This window comes from Theropithecus gelada, chromosome 1 (genome assembly GCF_003255815.1).
Source record: "Theropithecus gelada isolate Dixy chromosome 1, Tgel_1.0, whole genome shotgun sequence".
Classification (NCBI taxonomy): domain Eukaryota; kingdom Metazoa; phylum Chordata; class Mammalia; order Primates; family Cercopithecidae; genus Theropithecus; species Theropithecus gelada.
In genome coordinates this window covers 7678644-7703803 of record NC_037668.1, presented here as the reverse complement: position 1 = coordinate 7703803, position 25160 = coordinate 7678644, and positions in this window count along the sequence as shown.

Genomic DNA, 25160 nt, shown 5'->3' with positions numbered 1-25160 from the left:
TGAGACAGGAAGGCTAGATGGTGCTGGAATTGGATAATTTCCTTCCCCAAGTCCATTAGGCTCTGATAAAACATCAGTAAGTTAGGCTCTGGTGAAATAGTTTGTTTTTGTTTTTTGTTTTAGTTTTGAGGGCAGACCTTGCTAAGACATAGTTTTCTGGGAGTGTTTCAAAATGGGTACTTCTTCTTATCTTCTTCCCCATCTCACAGAAGTACAAGGGGATTCTTCTTCTTTGATCTTCACTGTGAGAATATGGTAGAGCTCCTGGAGATAAAACTCACAAAAGTATGCCCCATCCCTATCATGACTAGGTATCACTGGAGTTTTGTTTTTGTTTTTGTTTTGTTTTTGTTTTTTTGTCTCACCCTTATGCCCAGGCTAGAGTGCAGTGGTATAATCTTGACTTACTGCAACCTCTGCCTCCCCGGTTTAAGAGATTCTCTTGCCTCAGCCTCCTGAGTAGCTGGGATTACAGGTGTGCACCATCACGCCTATCTAATTGTTTGTACTTTTAGTAGAGGTGGGGTTTCACCATGTTGGCCAGGTTGGTCTCGAACTCCTGACCTCAGGTGATCCGCCCACCTCCCAAAGTGCTGGGATTACAGGCATGAGTCACCACACCCAGCCCCCTGGAGATTTTAACTCTAAATTTGTTCACACTGAAACTTCAGCAATTGGTTAATTACAGTTTAGGTTATTCTATCCCAGTACTGGTTCCCATGTAGGCTTCTACTCAGGATTTTCTGCTCTGGTAAGTTATGATTGTCTCTATCTGCCTGTCTGGCTTTCCAGTTTTGGGGGTGGTAGCTTACCCTGTGACCCTAGTTTTCTGGTGGATCTAAAAAAAAAAGTTGTTGGTTTCTAGTTTGTTCAGCTTTTTTCTTGTGTAAACCTAAGTGACAATGGCCAAGCTCCTTAAATGCTGGACTGGAAACCAGAAGTTCCAGCATTCTATTTTCAGGTTTTCCTGTGGACTTTCTCCAAATCCTTCTGCCTTTAGGACAAGGTCAAAACCTGAGATAGGTGAAGGAATCAGGGGGTTCCTTGATGATTTTACCGTGATAGGCAATTATCTTTCTGGGGTGAAAGTGTATGTCTGAGATCAAGTCAGGGAAGAGAAGGCCTCTGAGAACCACCCTCCACATATGCCTCTTCACTCCACCTCCAACGTCCACCTGCTGAGGCTTTACAGGATAAAAATGATAAGTGTTGAGGTTACTTTCGTTGCTATTCCAGACAACAAGCCATATTGATATTCAAGGAAATGCTCAGTTCATGCTCTGTTCAGAATCTTCAAAAGCAAAGAAGCTTCTTGGTCTATACCTAAGTATGAAGAGTGCTTCCCCTTGGATCAGACAAGAGATCCGAATGATTTTAGGAAGAACCCTGTGCTGCTCTCCCTGCTGTAAGGAGCAAACCTCAACCTGCCTTGGGCCTCACTATAGTTTGAGTCCCCTCTACATGAGGTGTGGCATTGCAAAGAAGAAGAATATAGCCTGATATCCCTATCCTGGCAGGGTCAGAGGAGGAAGATTGTATTACAGGCTTTTTCGTTCTCCCTTTCTGGACTCCATGGAAGCATTCATAGGACTTGAAGGCTAAGTCTAGTTCCTGGGACCTACACATCTAGCCACTTAGTAGAAGGATTTCCCTGGGATTATGAGTTCCTATGAGCCTTTGAAAGGAAGCCTCAGCAGCTTTCCAAAACTAAGCTCTTACCTTGTCAGGGAGCTCAGAAGGAGCTCAGAATAGGAAGAGGAATAGCATCTCTCTGGTTGAAACATGTTCACCCTAGATGGAACCTATTTTCCCTGAAAAGGTAAGTTTTTATCAGAAGGAGAAGAGGGGCAAGGGCCCTGAGTCTGCTAGGGATTTGGCTCAGATTTCACTTTCAGGGCTCCAGGACGTTTCCAGGTCACATGTGGGGTAGGCAGAGGGTTGAGACCTGGGGCCAGGAAGCAGATACGTTCTGTGTATCCCTAGAGAGCAAGATCCTTTAGTCCCAGGCTCAGCAAAATTCTCACTTTCTCCCTCCAGATCTCATTTTCCCAGCAGACCCCACTGACAATTTATTGAAAGCTGTAGTCTCTCTCTGCAGAGCAAAGTGCATGAACACATTTTTCATGCAGTTTCAAGGAACTCACAGACCTTATGACTCTTATCCATGGACCTTGCTCTATACCGAGGAAGCTGGCCCAGGATTTTGAAGCCCAAGGCCTGAGGCATAATGGAGATGAATAGTCCCCTCGGCACTTTGCTCATCTGAAGAGCCAGGGCTCATGGATGTGCTTCAAGCCCCATTGCCATGCCCTAGATGCACTCATAGCCCAGTCCATTCTAAAACGTGCAGTAGAGTTTGGAGGCACAGCCATGTGCTTGCCGCAGCTGGAAAGTCCTGGCTTAATTCTCTCAGTCCATCAGCAACTCAGTCCACTCCCCATATGCCAGGACATAGTCACACACATAGCAAGCCATCAGTATGTTGGTGACAGCATCCATCAGTAAAGCACTAGCATGGAGCAGAACATGTGTGGGTGGCACAGGGTCTCTCTGGTTTTTGCCTATGGCTCCCTGGGCCCAAAAGAGGGTGCTCATTTGAATGTTAAGCACAACCACACAGAATCCCACTTAAAAAAGATCTCAGCACTGATCTTAATGCCCTACTCTGTCCCCAACACTTGGGGAAGACTAGAGAGTCCAAGAAAAAAATGGTACTTAGCTCAGCCCAGGCACACTTACTTCTTCTAGGTCTGCCCATAGTGGGTAGGATTTGGCAGTAAAGTAAGTTCTGTATCACTTGATGGAGCAAAGTCTCTACGTGCTCCTCACTCTCCCAACCCTGCCCTGAAAGAAAAAAATCCCATGAATTAAAAAGTGGCCAGGGAGGAGCAGGAGTGGCCGAGGACAAGTACATCCCAACCAGCATCCTCTCTTCCTGCCAGGCAGAGTGCTCTTTGCTCTACCTCTTGCCCTGCTTGTCCAGCATCAGCAGCACAAGCAGGGTATCAAGGCTGGCACCCACCCCAGAGCTTTAGTGGTTAGAAGTATTTCAGGGCTCTGAGTTCCACTCCAGAAGAGACACAAGGTGCTGGAATGGGAGAGTGGCTCTCTGGGCAGGGTGACAAGGAAGAAGGAACCATGGAATTTATGGGGCACAGTGTGACAGAGCTGAAGGGGCCTTAGAGAGGGCATGTAAACCAATTCCAGGTGGGGAAACTGAGGCTCAGAGGGGATGGACTGGTAGATGGCATGTTAGGGGAGTGCTGGAGTTAACCTTAGGTCTACTTGAAACTTTGACAGTCTTACTAACGATGTGAGCTTTTTATTTTGTAAATGCTACCTCCTTTTCTCACCCTATTCCTGTCCCCTAAAGAACAGTAGGTCTGTCAGCCTGCACACTTGGTCCTGAATCTCCTGAGAACTTGGCCTTCTACCACCCAGAAGACCCATCAACATGGGGCCCCTACTACTCTCCAGCACAAGCTGCACGCCCCAGTGAATTTACACCTGCCCTTGCTCACCTTCCTCACAAGCAGCCTCCAGAGGGGATTGGGGTGGGTGGGCAGTGAAGGCTGCTTTTCAGAGAAGACAGGTGATAGGGTTTGACTCTCTGTCCCCACCCAAATCTCATCTCCACTGTAATCCCTACGTGTCAAGGGAGGGGCCTGGTGAAGGTGATTGGATCATGGGGGCGGTTTCCCTCATGCTGTTCTTGTGATAGTAAGTTCTTTCATGGTTTAAAAGCATATAGCGGTTCTTCCCTCCCTTCCCCCTCATCCTGTAAAGAAGGTGCTTGTTTTTCTTTTACCTTCCACCATGATTGTAAGTTTCTGAGGCCTTCCCAGCCACACAGAACTGTAAGTCAATTAAACCTTTTCCCTTTATAAATTACCCAGTTTGAGATAATTCTTTATAGTAAAGTGTGAGAGTGAAAATGGACTATAATACAGCATTCAGTTGGGGCATCAGCCTAGAGACTCTGCCCACATCTGTGTCCAGGAGAATGCACTCAGCTAGGGGTGGGGAAGGCTCCCTGTGTGGGTCTGCAGTGATGGTAAGAGCTCCCATCCAGCGCAGGGAATTCCAAAGGGTGGCTCATGGGCCGGGCTGGGGCAGCTCTGAGCCTGGAGGCTTTGCTGCCACCATGGGTAGAGAAGGGACAGCGGTGTATATGTGAATGTGGAGGTCCCTCAAAGGTTCCTGTCTCCTGAAGGTTCAAGGCTGGCTTCTGCACAGCGAGGGGCACTGGCACGTACGCAGTTGTGGGACTCACAACTGGAAAAATGCATGAACAGATGTACACCACGTCCCGGTTCCAGCCCTGCAGGGCTCCATCCTTCCTGGTGCCTGCTTTGCTACCTTGCTGCGAATTTGTTCCGGCTTCCAATGTGGCTGCAGCTCTTGGATAACGTCATCCAGATCCATGGATTGCCAAGCCTGGCCGGCAGCCGCGGGAACGCCTCCTACCAGCCCTCCCCTGGCCCACAGGCCGCTTGGGAGTGCGGGCTGCCTCTGCCGCCAGCTACCTGGAGCGCCCGGAGAGAGCGACGGCGCACGGAAACCCGGGATGCCGCACCCGCACCCGCACCCGTCCAGGTCCCTGCCGGGGCACTCCTGGAGCAGGGAGGTGGCTTCTCCCTTCTCACCCAGTCCCTTCCCACCCATGCGGGGTCGCTCCCCCGCGGCAGCGTGGGACGCAGGCAGTGGCGGGCTCTTCCTGTGTATTCCTGCTCCCTGCTGCCAGTCTCCGGACCCCTGGGAAAGGCCCTGTAGGAGAGGGTCCTGCTGCATCTCAAAGGCCCTCCCTCCTGGGAGCCTGACAAACACCCCTCTCCGACTCCAACACGTACTTGATGGAGAGATGACATTTGATGATGATGTGTGTGAGTGTGTGTAAGTGTGCGTGCCCGTGTGCGTAGGTGGGTGGGTGGGGGGTATTGTGCCTGACAGGTCACTGAATATTTCCAGGCATGGGAGTATTTAAACACCCCTTAGGCCAGGATTTTGAGCAGGACAGAGTTTGAGTCACTAAATAATTCTTAAAGCCTCCCCCTCCCCTAACCCATCCTGAGAGCCTGACTGAGGGCAGGTCCTAGGCAAGCAGTTTTCCCTGAGCCTCACATTTTGCTGGGCATTAGAGGCAAGGAGGTAGGGCAGCCCTTGTGCTTGCCCTTGTGGAGGGGAGATAAAGGCCTGGCATAACTATAGGGCCAAAGTAGAATGAGCTGGTGATGGTGGTGGTGGGGGGTGTGTGTGTGCATGCACATGCATGCATGTTAGAGGTTGGGGGAATAGGTGTCCTGAGGAAGAGTTTCTGTGGGGAGAGGAGACATGAAGAGAGGCCAGGCCAAGTTAGGGGGACTTTCTTTGCTAGCTGGACTCTCTGATCACTCTGTCACCTCCTAAGCAGGGCTCTGTAGGCTGTCAGCCTTCTTGGCCACAGCCAGCCTCAGTTGTCCACTCTCTTGTCTGCTTCAAGGACCTCATTGGTCACCACCTCCTTGGAGGGAAGCCTTCTTAAGAGACCAGATCTCTCACTGCCCCAACCAGAAAAGTACCTTCAGAGAAGGGGCCCTTTTCTGTTTCCCCAAGTTGTCCCTTTGGTGTATTTGGGAACCACTCAAATTCAAGAGTCCTTTCGTTATTGCTGTCCAGAATCCAGCTCTGTCTAACAGAACTTCTGTGATGATGCTGTGTATCTTATAGGTATGGGATGAGCCCTAGGTATTGGGAATTTTAAAAGCTCCCCAGATGACTCTAATGTGCAGCTGGGTTTGAGAACCACTAGCTTGGCATGTAACCTGTGCATAATGACTCATGCCTCTTAGAGGGCCCTGCCCAGCCTTCCTCCCTGCCATACACTTGAGCCTTGCCTGTTGTAGGTCATCTGCACTGGTGAGCGGGCAGTCCCTGCCTTCGAGGTGGAAGGAGACGTTGTGCAGTGTGGGCACCTGCTTCCAGTCTATGACACACAGGAGGAGGTGGGCAAGGGAGCCCAGTTGAGCCTGCAGGCCCTCTGGGCAGATGCAGAACCTGAGCTTGTGGCCTGACCCCTCCCCTGGAGAGGGCTGAGTGCAGTGCTCTACCTCCCTCGGGGACCAAGCCACACATGTGAAGAGTGTGGGAGATAAGGAGGCAAGGACCTGAAGTGGTCTCATTTGGGACCTGATGCTATGCAGGGTGATTCTGTGGCCTGGACCAGGTGGCTCCCTGCTAGCCTGAGCACCATGCCTTCAGCTTCGATGTGGGTATCTTACCTCATCTGTGCTAAGCTCCTTGGTGCCCAAGTTCTCCATGAGCAGCCTTGGGGGGGGGGGGGCGGAAGGACCTAAGATACAAGACAAGTTATTCCCATCACTGTTGTGCAACCCTCCTCACAGAGCAAGGGGACAGACCCCACAGACACTCTGGAAAAGGGCACAGGCAGACAGGCAGACAGAGGCCAATGGGGCACAACCGGGCTGCAAGTGTTTTTTGAGTGAGTCTGAGGGGTTGGAGGCCATACTGGTGGTTGTCATGAATGCATTGGCAGAGGAGTAAGGAGGAGAAATGATGCCATCCCCTACCCTCAGTACGTGGCTTGGTGACACTTTCCTGCCTCTCGTTAGTTCCCACCACCACCCTTCACATTCCTCATATCTCCACGTTTCCCATCCTTGGACAAAACAGGCAGAGAGCAAACACTGGCTGTGCCTTGAGAAGTGGCTACATTTGGGGACAGGGCAGGATATTGACCTACCCAAACCCCAGTGACAGCAACCTTTTGCAGTGTGGGGAGAGTTGAGGATTCCGCACCCCTCTGTGTGGTCTACCAGGAGCCAGCCTTGCTGATGCTCGGGGAGTGGACATTCCCTTGGTAATACTGAGGGTTGCTGCCTCCCAGCCCAATCTCTCGCCTAGCAAGTGGAAATTTCTAAAGGAAAGATCAGAAACTCTTGGAGACCTGTAACCTCAGAGACCCAGTGACCCAAACAACCAGGGAATGTGGGCAAGCGTGCGGGGCGGGGCAGAGGGCTCTGCGGTTGGAGGAAGGTGGGACAGGTGGTAAGGCTCAGAAGCTGTCAGTAGCATGTGCTCCACCTTTCTTTGCCTTTGCCAAGCCTGACTAGAGATTTTTCCGGGATAGTCTAGGTGTACCCAATAAAGCATCCTCAGAGAGGTCACAGAAGAGAAACAACGCCAGTGGTGAAATGCAAACAAGGCACAAACTGGCCCCACTGCCACCTGGGTTTGGGTTGCTGCTGGTTGAGTAGGTGCTTGGGAGGGGACTCTGGGAAGGCTTTGGGGTGAGGGGTGGGTGGGGGCATGAAGACAGCAGGAAGAGACTGAGAACTTTGGCATCAGCAGAACCTGGACCTATTGCAATAAGTTTTGGGTGAGTGCCGTGGGTCATGTGGTCAGGGAGTATCGGAGTGTCTAGGGCCTCCTGGGTGCTCATCTCCTTACTCGGAATTTCTGCAGAGGAAGAGACAGAAGGAAGGAAGCTTTTCTTTCAGGTGAGTCTTGCTAGCCCTGTTTTGGGCAAAGTGGGTATGATTCACCCTCATTCAGCATTCAGGCAACAAAGTCACCAGAAGTGAAGTCGTTTCCCTGAAGTCAGCCGGGCTGTGTGTGGAAAAGTGAAAGCCTGGAGCCGGGGCTTCTGGTGCCGGGGCTCCTGGTGCCGGGTCTGAAACGGATTCTCCTGGCTTTCCTCCCCTCCACACTGCAAGATGCCTCCCACAGCTCAGGGGCTACCTCAGGCCTGGTTTCCAGGGTGTGCATGTGTGTGTGATGTGATTTCCCAGCATTTGTGATAGGCGGCATGCATACATGCACCCATATGTGCATGTGTGTGTGGGTCACCCATGTTATTTTGTGCAAGTATGATTGCAAGTGTGCAAATTCAATACATATGTGCATGTGTTAGCACAAGTTTCTCCCATCCCTCTTCATACCTCAGGATCTCACATTCCTTCCTTTTCCTTGGGATAAAGAAGCAAGTCCCCTCCTCAAGGAAGCCTGTGTTCCTCCTGCTTGTTGGCTCTGCATCCCTCCCAGAGCCTCCAGGTTCCTCCGCTCTTAATTATCTCCTCTTTTTTCCTTATTTTCAGTCTTTCTTTTTCTACTGGCTTCTTCTCCCACCTATAAGCATACTCAGGATCTCCTAGCATTTAAAAACACTCACCCTTCCTTATCCTGCTTCTCTCTGGATCTCACCCCCAACCTCCTACCCACCACATTCCCTTTCCCATTGACTTTCTCAGGGCAGCTTACATTTGCAACCTCTACTTCCCGACACCAACATCTATCTCTTAGCTGCTTGCCATCTGCCCTTACTCCACATCCCCATCCTTTAAAATGGTTTTTCCCAAGACCATACTGGACTGCAGAGCTACCAGCTGCTGGTGGTGGCTTTTTCTCACTGCCTCCCTTCCTCTCACCAACCAGAGACTTCTCTCCGTTTTACCTATCAGATTTCCCCGACTCTGACCCTATCTGTCTATCCTCTCTGCTGCTGGCTTCACCTTCTTACCTTTATGTACCTTGTCTCCAGTTCATACCATCTTTCTAAACCCAGCAGCTTGGAGCAGGTCACAAACCTTCTCAAAAGCTGACGACAGTGCCCTCAAGTCACCCAGCATACAAGCTCTGCCTAGAATTGGAAAGCATCTATGGTTTTAATCCCTGTGCTCCTAGTATGCCTGTAACACTTATCACATTGTAATGGTTCATGTCTTCCTTATTAGACAGTAATTCTATGAGGGTAGCAACTCCATCTTGTTCGCTGAGTTCATTGCTGTACCCCCAAGGGCCTAGCACAATGCTTGGCACATAAGCACCCAATATTTATTGACTCCATGAATGAACAAGCAAACAAATGAAGAAATGAATGAATGAATGAATGAATGAATGAAGTTGGCCATCTCTGTCTGAGGAGTTATTGCTCTTCACAGGGGTGGTCTCCATGTCACTTTCCCTACATGCAAGTGAGAGGCAAACCCCTTTTTAGCCCCTCAGCTTTTAGCTAATAGCTCTTGTTTGCTCCATCACAGACTCTGCTTCTTTGCAGCTCCAGCAGAGCAGGGTGTTCCTCAATGCTGCAGGCTCTAGGGTGGGCCAGAGTGCACCTTCCCCCAGGCATGAGCCCTGAAAGGGAAGAGGAGCCCTGGGACAAGAAGAGCAGAGGTCAGATGGCCTGGGGTGGCCCCATTCACAATCACCATGTCCTGGCTCAGGAAGCCTTTGACTTTCCCCTTAACTGTAGTGGATAGCAAATTCTGTCCCATTCTCCATGTAGCTGGTGGATCCCAAGGAGTCCTAGTTGTTCTGAGTCTCTGGCAGAGAGGCATAGGCTCAGGTCTATCCAGGTGAGGCCCTGGCAGTGGGGCTCTGAGGCAGGCTGTGTGTAGGTCTAGCCAATATGGTTGCAGAGTTAGCTTAGGTATAAGGATAGGTTGGTCCTGGGGTCAGGCACTTGGACAAATTATTTTACCAATCAAAGACTGTGTTTTTCAGCTCCTATTATGTGACTACACCTCTGACAATTTTGCCTCAAATCATACTTTTAAAATAATTGCTACCACCAGAATGGGAAGAGGATTCCACACACAGACTGAGCACTCACGAGATTGTTGACTAAGGACGGGAATGGAGGTGCCAGCTTGCGGTGGGTTTGAAAATTCAATCCTGTCTCAATCTCAGAAAGACTGAGATATGGCTTCCTGGGTAGAACCAGGGGCTCCTGGAATGGTTTTTACTTTGGTGGCCATATTTAGAAATTAGAAGACACCTTTCTCTTTCCTCTCAGGGCCAATGGGAGCAGAGGCAGGGAGGAAGAAGTTGCAATGGTAGCAGGAGGAATTTAGCTGGGTATGATGCAGCACTGCCTAACCATGGCAGGGCAGGAGACTTAGGGAGAGGCACCAAAGGTCCTGTGGCTCAGCACAAACAGTGTAAGGGCTGCACTGGGTGGAGGACACCCAGAGGTTGGCTGAACCCATGACAAAGGCAACTTTGAAGGTCTGGAGTGGGGTGCTGTCTTAGTCTGTTTGGGCTGCTGTAACAAAATACATTAGACTGGGTGAACAACAGAAACTTACTGCTTGTAGTTCTGTAGGCTGGAAAGTCCAAGATCAAGGTGCTGGTAGATTCAGTATCTGGTGAGGGTGCTCTATTTTCATCTTGCTGCTGTGTGCCCACATGACTGAAGAGGCCAGGGAGCTTGCTTGAGCCTCTTTTATAAGGACACTAATCCCATTCTTGATGGTGGGGCTCTCATGACCTAATCATTTCCTGAAGGCCCGACTTGTAATGCCATCACACTGTTTATTAGGTCCCAACACATGAATTGTGGGAGACACTAACATTCACTGTGTCTCATCATCATGTATAACATTCATCATAGCAGATGCCAGTGCCTCTCCTGCCATAGGGCCGGGTTTGTCGGGGTAAAAGGAAGAGGGCTGCTCAAGGGAGTGCAGAAGCCTCGGGCTTTGGGTTTCACCTGGCTTCACCCTTGGCTCTCAGGGTGGGATTCAGCAGATCATATAGGTGCTCTGGGTTTCCATTTTCCAGCAAGGACTGGGGTGGAGGCTTAGCCCTGTCTTAGGACTTCCTACAAAGTGGGAGCCTCAGTGAGACAAGGGGGCAAAATAAAGACATTGAAAAGGAAACTGAAAGGTGTCCAGACCCCGAAGTAGCCACTGGTGTGTAAGAGGCCAAGGTATGCTCAGCCAGTCACAGAAAACCCTGCCTGAGGTCTCATTCCCCTCCCCATCCATCAGTGACAGTTGGGCTGGAGGCCCAGATCCTGGATGCCTGATTATAAACCTGATCCTGACTCTAGTTTCTGGGCTCCTTCTTGCCTTATGTATCTCAGGCTTTCCAGCTGTAAAATGGGAATTTTCTAGGGTGTTCATATGCTTCTCAGCTTCTCAGTCAAAGACAGTGGAGAACATAAAAAAATCGCAGCACTATTCACAATAGCAAAGATATGGAAGCAACCTATGTGTCCATCAATGGATGACTGAATAAAGAAAACATGATGTGTATGTGTGTGTGTGTGTGGGGGGGGGGTGCGTGCGTGCGCGTGCGCGCGCACACCGTAGAATACTACTCAGCCATAAAAAGAAAGAAATCATGTCTTTCACAGCAACACAGATGGTACTGGAGGCCATTATTTTAAGTGGAACAACTCAGAAACAGAAAGTCAAATATCACGTGCTCTCACTTGTAAGTGGGAGCTGAATAATTTGTACACCTGGACATAGAGAATAGAGTAGTCAACACTGGAGACTTGGAAGGGTGGGAGGTGGGTGAGGGATGAGAAATTGCTTAATGGGTACAATGTACACCATCGATTCAGGTGATAGCTAAGCTAAAAGCCCACACTTTGCAACTACACAATATATCCATGTAACAAAACTGCACTTTTACCCTCTAAATCTGTTTTCTTAAAGACAGTTGAGAAAGAGTAGGCCTTACAGGCAAAGAAAGCCTTGGGTCCAAGAAGGAAGAGAGATAGGGAGGAAGGAGGGGCCGAGTCAGGCACTCACATCCGGGTCGTTGGTAAGGGCCACGGTGTGGTTGCCAAAGGAGAGCCTCATTGAACTGTCTCCACTCGGTGCTGAGCCAGACCACATTTGTGACTCCCTCCTTCAGGTTTTTCTGGACTGCGGACATTTTTTAGGGGGAGGTCCTGGCCCAGAGAAGAGAAACAAAAATAGAAGAGACCTGTACTTTCCCACATGGCAGAATCCCTGAATCATCCCCTGCTTCTAGCACAATTGCCCTAACCTTAACGCAGACACTTAAGAATCACTTTGTTCCCTAAAGCCTCGGAAGGGAAATTTACAAGCCATCCTGAGTCACCTGTGCTGGCATTAAATTACCCCCAATTAAATTCCTCTTGTTTTTTCTATGATCTCCATCACTGCAAGACCATTTGCTCATTCACTCATTCTGCACGTGTTGAACACCTACTCTGTGCTTGCACTGTGCTGTATAGTGGAGATGTAAGTAAAGCAGATAAACACTGCCTTTAAGGCACAGCAGCAGGCAGGCAGACATACAGATGAGGAAACATGCAATGGCATCCCCTTTGAGGAGGTGAAGGCTGGGAATGCCGGCCTCAATGCTGGACAGGGGGAGGCAGTGCCACATGGGGCCTATAGGTGGCAGCAGAAGCCCACCACAGCCTGCTGGGTCCCTGGGACACCTGGGGCCAGGTACTCAGTCAGGGGATAGCGGGTAAGGTGGTCGGATTAAACTGGATTGGGCAAGGAGAGAAGTCAGCATCGCCAGAGCACCTGTGCACCTTGTCCTTAGAAAGATGAGGTTGGGCCTAGTCCCAGTTCCTCAGCTTTTTGTCCAGATACCATCCTCTCACCTTAGGGAAGCAGAGTTTAAAAAGAGACCTGGAAAACTCCCAGCATACTGAGCTGTTCTCAGTGCATGTCAAACACTGCACACCCCCCCATGCACCCCCTACAGCAACTCAGCAAACTAGCTGAGTTATTCCCATTTTATAGATGTGGAAACTGAGGCTCAATGGAATGAAGGTGGCTCAGAATTGATGAAGGGCCTGATATATTTCCATAAAGACCGCCTGGGCTTCACCGACATGAAGATTATTTAAAGAAGCCTGGAGGAAGGTGTCTTCAGCTGTTGTTCAAGAGGCCCCAGGATCCCAGGCACACTTAGCTTTGCCAAGTAGCCTTTCCCCATGCCTACAGGGACTTTCTCTTACTTCTCGGCTGTGGGTCCTCCTTCAGTTCTACTACTTTTTCTTTCTCATACCCTGCACATTCTATTTACTGTCTCACCATTATGCCCCACAATATGAACACGACTTTCTTGCCTGTCAGCATAAGGTTATAATCAAAATGACTTAGCATAATTATACAGCAGTTTAATATTCAGAAAGTATTTTCAGCCGGGTATGGTGGCTCATGCCTGTAATCCCAGCACTTTGGGAGTCTGAGGTGGGAAGATTGCTTGCGGGCAGGAGTTCGAGACCAGCCCGGGCAACATAGCGAGACTCTATCTCTACAAAAAATAAAAAATTAGCTGGGCGTGGTGGCATGTGCTTACAGTCCCAGCTACTTGCGAGGCTGAGGCAGGAGGATCACTTGAGCCCAGGAGATCAAGGTTGTAGTGAGCCGTTATTGTGCCACTGCACTCCAGTCTAGGTGCCTGAGCGAGGCCCTGTCTCAGAACAACAAAACCAAAACAGAAAGTATTTTCACAATTAAGATCTTATTTGATTCTCACCCTTCCCATGAGGCAGGTAATTTCATTATTCTCTTCTTATGGAAGGTCAGAGAAGACTTTACCCCAAAGATGATGCATTCCCCACTATTTACTCCAAACAGCTTTTTGCCCAGAAACTTTACTTTTGCCAATTCTCCTTTCACAAAATCACTTCCTTCTCCGATTCCTGTTTTCCTCCCAGGTCTTTAACCCTTCAAAGCCCTGCATGTGCACCTTGTCTAGGAAGCTTGCCTCAAGAATTCCTGTCCACACTGGCCTCCCCTTTCCCTTTGCTCCTGCTCTGTTTTTTTCCTGGGGCCCCACAGCTGGCACCGCAAAGCCTGAGGCTTGTGGAGGTGGTGCCGTATGGTGTGGAGGGCGTAGTAGTGGGCAGGGGGGCACATGTGAATCCAGGTACCTCCTCTTACTACCTGTGGGATTCTGACCAACTTAACCTGTCTGGGCCTCTTCTAAGCATGTCTATGAAAATGGGCTTAATATTTGCACCTACTTCAGAGGGTCTCTGTGTAGATTAAATGAGCTGCCTGCTGCTCAGTCAATGTAAACTGAGTGTGCATACGGCAATGAACGCACCCTGAGAATGCGTTCATGGAAGCAGATCTCAAAAGCGCCCTGCATCATGCTCTGCACGTAACAGCTGACAGATTTCTACAACTGTGTTTCAAAAGCCTGACTCCCCTTCCACCCTGGCCCAATTTTCTTCTGACTCTTTTGTTTTGGAAGAAAACAAGGAAGGACATTTTCCATCTCCCTATACCTTTACAGGGAGGTGGGACTGCCCTGGGCCTGTGCTCACCCACCCCCTCACCCTACCCCCAGCCTAACAGTTTTTCCCCCGGGGACCTGAGGCAGGGAAAAGAGGCTTTGTAAACAATAGGTCAGGTGTGTTTTCAGGCTCAGACTCTTACTTATGACCCAAGGTTTGCTGTTCAACTTCCCTGAGCCTCAGTATCCTCATCTGGAAAACGGGAATGTAGGATTGTTGGGAGGATGATTGGAGATGAGACATGAGAAAAGATCTGTGAAATCCAGAGCATTTTACAGGCTTAGCAACCATGACTACTATAAAAGCTGCCTGCTTACTTACCTTCAGGTCTTCTCATCCTGTTTGCACTCCCCGTACTGAAACCCTTTTCTCTCTGAGATCTTCTCCCAACCCTGCCTCCTTCCTTCCTCCAGCCTTAATGAATTGCTTGTTCCCATAGGACTTGGCACAGAATGGATAATTTTTCTTCTTTCTTTAGGCTGCCTTAATCCTTTCTTTTGCCTTTTTGCTGCCTTTTACATCTTAACATTTATGATAATCTGCCCTTAGTACTAATGACAGCAGAGTTCTTACAATGTTCGCTGCAGCACGCTAAGGGCTTTACTTACGTTATCTCATTACATCTTCAAAGCAACCCGTGGAGCAGGTGCTGCCAATATCTCTGTTTTGGAAATAAATGAACTGAGACTTGAGCAGTTAAGGAACTTACCCATGGTTCCAGACCTCATTAGTTCTGCTAGTGGAATGACGTTTAAACCAAGAACACTGATCTCTACAAGCCTTACTTTTAACCACTGTATTGTGTTGCTTCCCTGGTAGAGCTAACTGTGCCCATGCCCTGCCTCCCTTTTCTTTCTTTGTTTCAAGAAATGGGCTTGTGAGATGCAGGCACTGACAAATCCAAAATCCATAGGGCAGGCTGGAGGCTGTCACAGGCAGGAGTGGATGCTGCCATCCTGAGTGTGCCCTTTTTACTAGTGAAGCTGCAAACTCCTTGAGGGCAAGGGGCATGTCTCAAACATCTCTGAGTTTCCCACAATGCCTAACAAGGGGTGCCTAGCAGGGCCTCAAGATAGGAATCAAGACACAGCTGTTAGGTCTGCCTGTGTGCCACTGATCTATTTGCTGTGTGGCTTTGGCACTTGACCTTTTGGAATGGGATCCTCCTTGTCTGGTCATGAGGATTGGATGACATCACATATCCAAAAACTGGGGATGTTAGGAAGGTGGGAACACTTGAACCCCTGCCATCCCCTCTCTGCCTAAGTCATTATTTGAAGGCACCAGTGTCTGCATTGGGACTGAAGGTGCAGGGGCCACAGAGCTCCAGCAGGAGTCCCCAGCAAGGAGTCTCCTCCTCCACCGCCCCCTGCCTCCCCTCAGTCTGGGGCTTGCTTCCTGTGATCCACTCAAGCCTTGCGGCCCCAGAGTCTTTTTCCCTTTATACATTTAACATGGGGAGGTTGCAATTTTCATCTGCCCTCATTTACCACCCTGGGGCAGATGGCAGGGCAGCCGGTAATAAGTCCTACCCTTGGTACCTAGCTAGGTGAGTGAAGAGTGACTAGGTTTTCAGACCAGGACCAGGGAGCTGGAGGAAGGAGGGCTGTGGGAGAGGAACACTGTCCCCAGCCCTGTCTCAGCCTGGCTCTGGGCTGCCAGAGGGGCAGATGCTGATGAGGAACAGCACTGCCTAGGGATAGTCAGGGCTGGGACAGACATTGAACCTAGGTTTCCAGCCCCTGAGCCCCGACCCTGCCTTCTAACTCCTTGAAGCTCCATCCTTGGTATTAACCTTGGCTTTGCTCCTGACTGGCTTCCTCCACATTACATCCTGATTACATCTAGAGCATGGGTGAACCCTCCAGGCTTGTTTCCTGACACAGTCAGACCCAGGGCTCTCAATGCTGCCTCCCTCCAAGCTTCTGTTAGTAGTGGCTATTTATGGGAAAGTCCACCACAGCCTGGCTGGGGAAGAGGCACCAGGTAACATTCTGAAAGTGGGGAGCTGAGAGTGAGATAGAGGGTGCTGTATCTATCGTCAGTTGACCTAGTCAGCGAGGGAGGAAAGGCAGCCCTCGGGGGCTTGGAGAGGCTTCTGCAGAAGAGTGAGGCAGGGCCGCTGGTCTTCCAGCTCCTCTTTTTGCTTGGCCCCAATTCCCCTTTGGGAATTCCTCTCTGCCACTTTTGCTTGGTCCCAATTCCCCAATTCCTCTCTGCCACTTTCCCTTTTCCCTTCAGGTTTTCAACTAGTCTAGGGAAGCTCCCCCAACACACATCCATCCCATAAGTCTCAGAATGTGTAATATTTTTTAAGTTTTGGATGCCCTCTCCCAGCTTCACCCTGCTCCTTCTTCAGGGCCCACTTCTGATATCATTACCTCCCACCTTCCCCATGGGCAGGCCTGAGTCAGCCTGGCATTGACTGTTCTCTGCGGTGGGCTCCCACAGTCCGGATACAAACCCTTTTTCAAAAACTCTGGCCTCAACTGTCCTTGAATCAGAGTTATTTCTGTATGTGTACATCTGCCTGTGGCCCAGCACAGAGTGAAGCTTAATATTTATTAAGCGACTGAACTAGTGAGCTGTGATGGGCAGCACAATGAGTTCTGGGCTCATTGTCAGGGACCCGAGTTCTAGTCCTGGCTCTACTGTGAACTTGCTGTGTGACACTGGACCTGTCCCTTTCCCACTCTGGGCCTCAGTTTCCCAATCTGTATATTGAGGAGATGGCTAGATGGCTCCTAAGGTGACTTTCAGGTCAAGTACTCTAGCACCCTGAGTTCTGTGCCTCCAGGATGGTGCCTTCTTCCAGGGAAGGAAATAAAAGCCCAAAGGGAATGGCACATGCAAAAGCCATGTGGAAAGAGGGAGTGTGGTGAGAACAAGGGCCCAAGAGGGAGCCAGCCCGGCTAAAACAGACTGATGAGCAGATGTGAGGGGAGAGATGAGGCTGGGGAGGCAGGGGTGATGAGGGCTGAGGCCTAATGAGTGCTTACTATGTGCCAGGCACCACTCTAAGTGTTTACCACATTTATCTTTGTTTTTTTCATCAATTTTTATTTTAAGTTCCTGGGTACATGTGCAGGATGTGCAGGGCTGTTACATACATAAATATGTGCCATGGTGGTTTGCTGCACGGATCAACCCATCATCTAGTTATTAAGCCTGGCATCCATTAGCTATTCTTCCTGATGTTCTCCCTCCCTCCTTCACCTCCCTCACAGGCCCCAGTGTGGATGTTCCCCATCATGTGTTCACGTGTTCTCATCATTTGGCTCCCACTTGTAACTGACAACATGTTGTTTTTTGTTTTCTGTTCCTGCAATAGTTTGCTAAGGATAATGACTTTCAGCTCCATCCATGTCCTTGCAAAGGACATGCTCTCATTCCTTTTTATGGCTGCATAGTATTCCATGGTGTATATGTACCACATTTTCTTTAACCAGTCTATCATTGATGGGCGTTTGGATTGATTCTGTGTCTTTGCTGTTGTGAATAGTGCTGCAATGAACATATGTGTGCATGTATCTTTATAATAGAGTGATTTATATTCTTTTGGGTATATACCCAATAATGGAATTGCCACAACCTTATGAGATAGATACCATTATTAGCAACCAATATTACCATTTTACAGATAAGAAAACTGAGGTATGGGGGGATTCAGAAAGTAACTTGGCCAGTATCACACTGGCAATAGTGGTAGAGCCTGGCTGTGAATTTAGGCCATGTGACCCAGAACTCACTACATAGTTGACTTGAGTGTGAAGCCATAAAGGCACTTAAGCCTCATATTAAATAGTTCTATGTTTACTCTAAAATCGGTGGGAAGCTATTGATAGGTTGTGCAGGGGATGATGTAATTAGAGGTGTTTGGCAAAGATAACTCTGACTGCAATATGGACTAGCAAAGGATCCAAATAGGCCTAGAATAGTCTAGCATAAACTAGTTGGGGTGCCACACCATTTGAACTTGCAAGTTACAATGGAAGCTTGGACTGTGGTAAGTAGTTATGCTAGAGCTAGAGATTAGATTGAATTGAGAGAAATATAGGAAATAAAATTCACAGGACTTGATGATGAATGGGACATAAGGAGTGAAGGAGAGGGAAGTTTTTGGATGGCTGGTGATACATAGGGAGCGGTGGAAGAGAAACAGGTTCCAGAAAAGGAAGAGAGCTTGAGAAGATCATGACTTTGAGGACTTGTGGAACATAACGTTCTATGAGATATTCCAGGGATGAGGTTAAACAGTAGATGGACATAGGGATCTGGGTGACAGATTCATGCATTATTTGCAATTGGTAATTAATACTGTGGGTATGAATAAAATTAGCCGGGGAGAAAGTATAGTACAAGAAGGTCCAGGACTCCAAGCTTTAATAGGCCATGAGTGCAGAAAAATTCTGTGGAGGAGCTCAAAAGGGAGTGGCCAGAGAAAACCAGCAGGTGTCCCTGAAGCCACAGGAGAGGGAGGGGCAATGGTGGCTGTGGCTGCAAGGTCAAGTAAGACAAGGACTAAATATAGATATGCAGCCCTTGGTGCTGTTGGTAGTGGGTATTTTGGTGGAGCAGAGGGGTGAGAATCCAGACAGGGGTGGACTGAGTCATTATTGGGGGCCAGGAGATGAAGACAGGTATTTTGAGAATTGGGGCTGTAAAGGAGGGAAAAGAAGGTGATAACTAGGGAGAAATGAGGACCAAGTGAGAGGTTTTCTCTTTCTCTCTTCTTCCTCTTCCTCCTTTCCTTCTATTTTGCCCCTTCCTTCCTTCCTTCCTTCCTTCCTTCCTTCCTTCCTTCCTTCCTTCCTTCCTTCCTTCCTTCCTTCCTTCTTTCCTTCCTCCCTCCCTCCCTTCCTTCCTCCCCCCTCCATCCCTCCCTCCCCCCTCCCTCCCTCCTTCCTCGATTCCCTCCCTCCCTCCCTCCCTCCTTCCTTCCTTCCTTCCTTCATTCCTTCCTTCCTTCCTTCTTTCTTTCCTTCTTTCCTTCCTCCCTCCCTCCCTTCCTCCCCCTCCATCCCTCCCTCCTTCCTTCTTTCCTTCCTCCCTCCCTCCCTTCCTCCCCCCTCCCTCCCTCCTTCCTCCCTTCCTTCCTTCCTTGCTTCCCTCCTTCCTTCCTTCCTTCCTTCCTTTCTTCTTTCATTCCTTTCTTCTTTCATTCCTTCTTTCCTTCTCTTCACTCCTTCCTTCTTTTCCTTCTGTTTTCTCTCTTCCTTTTTAATAATGGGAAGGCGTTGCATATATTTAAAGGCTTAGAAAGAACACATTCAAGAGGAAAGGATAATCAATACAGTGAGATTTCCAAGAGGGTAGGAATGCAAAGAGTAGGATAAGCTGGGGGTCAGGCAGCCCCTCCACTGGAGCAGGAAAAGGAAGTCAGGATGCATGCAGGTGTCAGTAGTTTATGTGCTTACTATTGGAAGCTGAGGGACTTCCTGTGTAGTGGCTTTTATCTTATCTGCCAAGTAGGAAACAAAGACCTCTGCTGAGAGCTGGAGATGAGAAGAAGTTTGAAGGCATGAGAAAAATGGAGAAGGTTTGAAATAATTACAGAAAGCAGGAAGGAGATGACAAGGGAAACCAAGATGGTTTCTGGGAGGAATTAAGAGCATATATAATGGCTGGAGATCATGACTTTAGAGGAAGCCAGTCTGTCCTGTTCTCTGACTTCCTCTACCGCCACTAAGTGCTCAGCTGCTTGGATACAGATGTGGAGACAAGTGTGACTGGCTTCATCCAGGACTGAGGTTTTGCCAAAAGTGGTGATTAAGTATGAGGGACAAAGGAATTTAGAGTCTTGACAAAAAAAAAAAAGTTATTGAATGATGGGCTGTGGAATATAAGCTGGATACTAGAGAGAAGTCAAGATAGAACAGGATGGGTGAGCTCAGAGCAAGCAGGGAGGACTACAGAGGGGAGAGAAGAAAGAACAATGGTGAGAAGAGTTGAACCATCTCACAGGAAGGTGAGGAGCTGGTGGAGAAAGAGTGGGATGTCGAGATCATCTTTTTGGAAGCGGAACAATTATGAGTGATGACCCTCCAGAGGAGGAGGACAAGGGAGTGAATGGCGGAAGTGGAGTGGGGGTGAAGGCCACTGGAAGGAATGCACTCAAGAAACTGGGGAGCTAGCATGCTGGCAGGTCAATGTCCACACGCTGTCATCCAGGAGAATCGTAGGGAGGTGAGGGTAGAGGAAATATGTGAGTCCAGAGCCAACGTCTTTGATCAATGATATGGTAGGAACTGGAGGTCCAGTGATGACAGCAGTCAGTCAGGGAAGAGGGCCCAAGGCAAAAAAGCACACGCCTGCAGGAGGAGCATCTTCTCCCATTGTCCACGTCAGCCCTGGAAGACGTGAATCTTCATAACACAGGGAAACCAAGACCTTAGAGGGTAAACCTTGTGTTCTAACTCCCAACGGGTAAGTGGCAGAGGCAGCACATGAATCTCCCTGCCTCACAACCTGTGTCACATGTGGATATAGCTGCCCGGGTAGTCAGTGTCTGGCCCAGAATCTCATCTTGGCTCACCTCACCCCTCTGCTGGTGGACAGTCGGTTATGAATCCAGGGAGGGTGACGTGTCTCCTTTCCACCAGCAGGCCTTGACAAGACCGTGATTTGCCATGGCCAGTGGGGTGACTGTATTTGGTGTCCCCATGACTGGAATGTCTACTGCAATCCTCAAGAGAGGAAGCCTCCAGCCTCTTCCTTGTGGGGTGGCATGACAGCCTGGCTGTGCTGGCTGGGAGAGGAGACCCAGGAGGTCTAACTCCTCCATGTACACATTTTCAGCCAGTCTCCTGTTTTCAGTGCAGGTTTCAGCTCTACTAGACACATGCAAGTCCCAAGACTTGGTCCTAGGGGTGAGATCATCATATCTCCTTCATATAACGCTTTGCCAGCTCTGCTCAGCAATGGTTTTCTCTTCCTTGTCTTTGTCCATGAGAGTTTGTATTTTTCTTATTCCTTTGCTACATAAGAAATACATTTCTGGGGGGGCGGAGCAAGATGGCCGAATAGGAACAGCTCCAGTCTCCAACTCCCAGCGCGAGCAACACAGAAGACCGGTGATTTCGGCATTTTCAACTGAGGTACTGGGTTCATCTCACTGGGGAGTGCCGGACGATCGGTGCTGGTCAGCTGCTGCAGCCCGACCAGCGAGAGCTGAAGCAGGGCGAGGCATTGCCTCACCTGGGAAGCGCAAGGGGGAAGGGAATCCCTTTTCCTAGCCAGGGGAACTGAGACACACAACACCTGGAAAATTGGGTAACTCCCACCCCAATACTGCGCTTTAAGCAAACAGGCACACCAGGAGATCATATCCCACACATGGCCGGGAGGGTCCCACGCCCACGGAGCCTCCCTCATTGCTAGCACAGCAGTCTGTGATCTACCGGCAAGGCAGCAGCGAGGCTGGGGGAGGGGCGCCCGCCATTGCTGAGGCTTAAGTAGGTAAACAAAGCTGCTGGGAAGCTCGAACTGGGTGGAGCTCACAGCAGCTCAAGGAAACCTGCCTGTCTCTGTAGACTCCACCTCTGGGGACAGGGCACAGTAAAAAATAAACGCAGCAGAAGCCTCTGCAGACGCAAACGACTCTGTCTGACAGCTTTGAAGAGAGCAGTGGATCTCCCAACACGGAGGTTGAGATCTGACAAGGGACAGACTGCCTGCTCAAGTGGGTCCCTGACCCCTGAGTAGCCTAACTGGGAGACATCCCCCACTAGGGGCAGTCTGACACCCCACACCTCACAGGGTGGAGTACACCCCTGAGAGGAAGCTTCCAAAGCAAGAATCAGACGGGTACACTCGCTGTTCAGAAATATTCTATCTTCTGCAGCCTCTGCTGCTGATACCCAGGCAAACAGGGTCTGGAGTGGACCTCAAGCAATCTCCAGCAGACCTACAGCTGAGGGTCCTGACTGTTAGAAGGAAAACTATCAAACAGGAAGGACACCTACACCAAAACCCCATCAGTACATCACCATCATCAAAGACCAGAGGCAGATAAAACCACAAAGATGGGGAAAAAGCAGGGCAGAAAAGCTGGAAATTCAAAAAATAAGAGCGCATCTCCCCCGGCAAAGGAGCGCAGCTCATCGCCAGCAACGGATCAAAGCTGGACAGAGAATGACTTTGACGAGATGAGAGAAGAAGGCTTCAGTCCATCAAATTTCTCAGAGCTAAAGGAGGAATTACGTAGCCAGTGCAAAGAAACTAAAAATCTTGAAAAAAAATTGGAAGAATTGATGGCTAGAGTAATTAATGCAGAGAAGGTCCTAAATGAAATGAAAGAGATGAAAACCATGACACGAGAAATACGTGACAAATGCACAAGCTTCAGTAACCGACTCGATCAACTGGAAGAAAGAGTATCAGCGATTGAGGATCAAATGAATGAAATGAAGCGAGAAGAGAAACCAAAAGAAAAAAGAAGAAAAAGAAATGAACAAAGCCTGCAAGAAGTATGGGATTATGTAAAAAGACCAAATCTACGTCTGATTGGGGTGCCTGAAAGTGAGGGGGAAAATGGAACCAAGTTGGAAAACACTCTTCAGGATATCATCCAGGAGAACTTCCCCAACCTAGTAGGGCAGGCCAACATTCAAATCCAGGAAATACAGAGAACGCCACAAAGATACTCCTCGAGAAGAGCAACTCCAAGACACATAATTGCCAGATTCACCAAAGTTGAAATGAAGGAAAAAATCTTAAGGGCAGCCAGAGAGAAAGGTCAGGTTACCCACAAAGGGAAGCCCATCAGACTCACAGCAGATCTCTCGGCAGAAACTCTCCAAGCCAGAAGAGAGTGGGGGCCAATATTCAACATTCTTAAAGACAAGAATTTTAAACCCAGAATTTCATATCCAGCCAAACTAAGTTTCATAAGTGAAGGAGAAATAAAATCCTTTACAGATAAGCAAATGCGTAGAGATTTTGTCACCACTAGGCCTGCCTTACAAGAGACCCTGAAGGAAGCACTAAACATGGAAAGGAACAACCGGTACCAGCCATGGCAAAAACATGCCAAAATGTAAAGACCATCGAGGCTAGGAAGAAACTGCATCAACTAACGAGCAAAATAACCAGTTAATATCATAATGGCAGGATCAAGTTCACACATAACAATCTTAACCTTAAATGTAAATGGACTAAATGCTCCAATTAAAAGACACAGACTGGCAAACTGGATAAAGAGTCAAGACCCATCAGTCTGCTGTATTCAGGAGACCCATCTCACACGCAGAGACATACATAGGCTCAAAATAAAGGGATGGAGGAAGATTTACCAAGCAAATGGAGAACAAAAAAAAGCGGGGGTTGCAATACTAGTCTCTGATAAAACAGACTTTAAACCATCAAAGATCAAAAGAGACAAAGAAGGCCATTACATAATGGTAAAGGGATCAATTCAACAGGAAGAGCTAACTATCCTAAATAAATATGCACCCAATACAGGAGCACCCAGATTCATAAAGCAAGTCCTTAGAGACTTACAAAGAGACTTAGACTCCCATACAATAATAATGGGAGACTTCAACACTCCACTGTCAACATTAGACAGATCAACGAGACAGAAAGTTAACAAGGATATCCAGGAATTGAACTCATCTCTGCAGCAAGCAGACCTAATAGACATCTAGAGAACTCTCCACCCCAAATCAACAGAATATACATTCTTCTCAGCACCACATCGTACTTACTCCAAAATTGACCATATAATTGGAAGTAAATCACTCCTCAGCAAATGTACAAGAACAAAAATTATAACAAACTGTCTCTCAGACCACAGTGCAATCAAACTAGAACTCAGGACTAAGAAACTCAATCAAAACCGCTCAACTACATGGAAACTGAACAACCTGCTCCTGAATGACTACTGGGTACATAACGAAATGAAGGCAGAAATAAAGATGTTCTTTGAAACCAATGAGAACAAAGATACAACATACCAGAATCTCTGGGACACATTTAAAGCAGTGTGTAGAGGGAAATTTATAGCACTAAATGCCCACAAGAGAAAGCAGGAAAGATCTAAAATTGACACTCTAACATCGCAATTAAAAGAACTAGAGAAGCAAGAGCAAACACATTCGAAAGCTAGCAGAAGGCAAGAAATAACTAAGATCAGAGCAGAACTGAAGGAGATAGAGACACAAAAAACCCTCCAAAAAATCAATGAATCCAGGAGTTGGTTTTTTGAAAAGATCAACAAAATTGACAGACCACTAGCAAGACTAATAAAGAAGAAAAGAGAGAAGAATCAAATCGACGCAATTAAAAATGATAAAGGGGATATCACCACCGACCCCACAGAAATACAAACTACCATCAGAGAATACTATAAACACCTCTACGCAAATAAACTGGAAAATCTAGAAGAAATGGATAATTTCCTGGACACTTACACTCTTCCAAGACTAAACCAGGAAGAAGTTGAATCCCTGAATAGACCAATAGTAGGCTCTGAAATTGAGGCAATAATTAATAGCCTACCAACCAAAAAAAGTCCAGGACCAGATGGATTCACAGCTGAATTCTACCAGAGGTACAAGGAGGAGTTGGTACCATTCCTTCTGAAACTATTCCAATCAATAGAAAAAGAGGGAATCCTCCCTAACTCATTTTATGAGGCCAACATCATCCTGATACCAAAGCCTGGCAGAGATACAACAAAAAAAGAGAATTTTAGACCAATATCCCTGATGAACATCGATGCAAAAATCCTCAATAAAATACTGGCAAACCGGATTCAGCAACACATCAAAAAGCTTATCCACCATGATCAAGTGGGCTTCATCCCTGGGATGCAAGGCTGGTTCAACATTCGCAAATCAATAAACATAATCCAGCATATAAACAGAACCAAAGACAAGAACCACATGATTATCTCAATAGATGCAGAAAAGGCTTTTGACAAAATTCAACAGCCCTTCATGCTAAAAACGCTCAATAAATTCGGTATAGATGGAACGTACCTCAAAATCATAAGAGCTATTTATGACAAACCCACAGCCAATATCATACTGAATGGGCAAAAACTGGAAAAATTCCCTTTGAAAACTGGCACAAGACAGGGATGCCCTCTCTCACCACTCCTATTCAACATAGTGTTGGAAGTTCTGGCTAGGGCAAT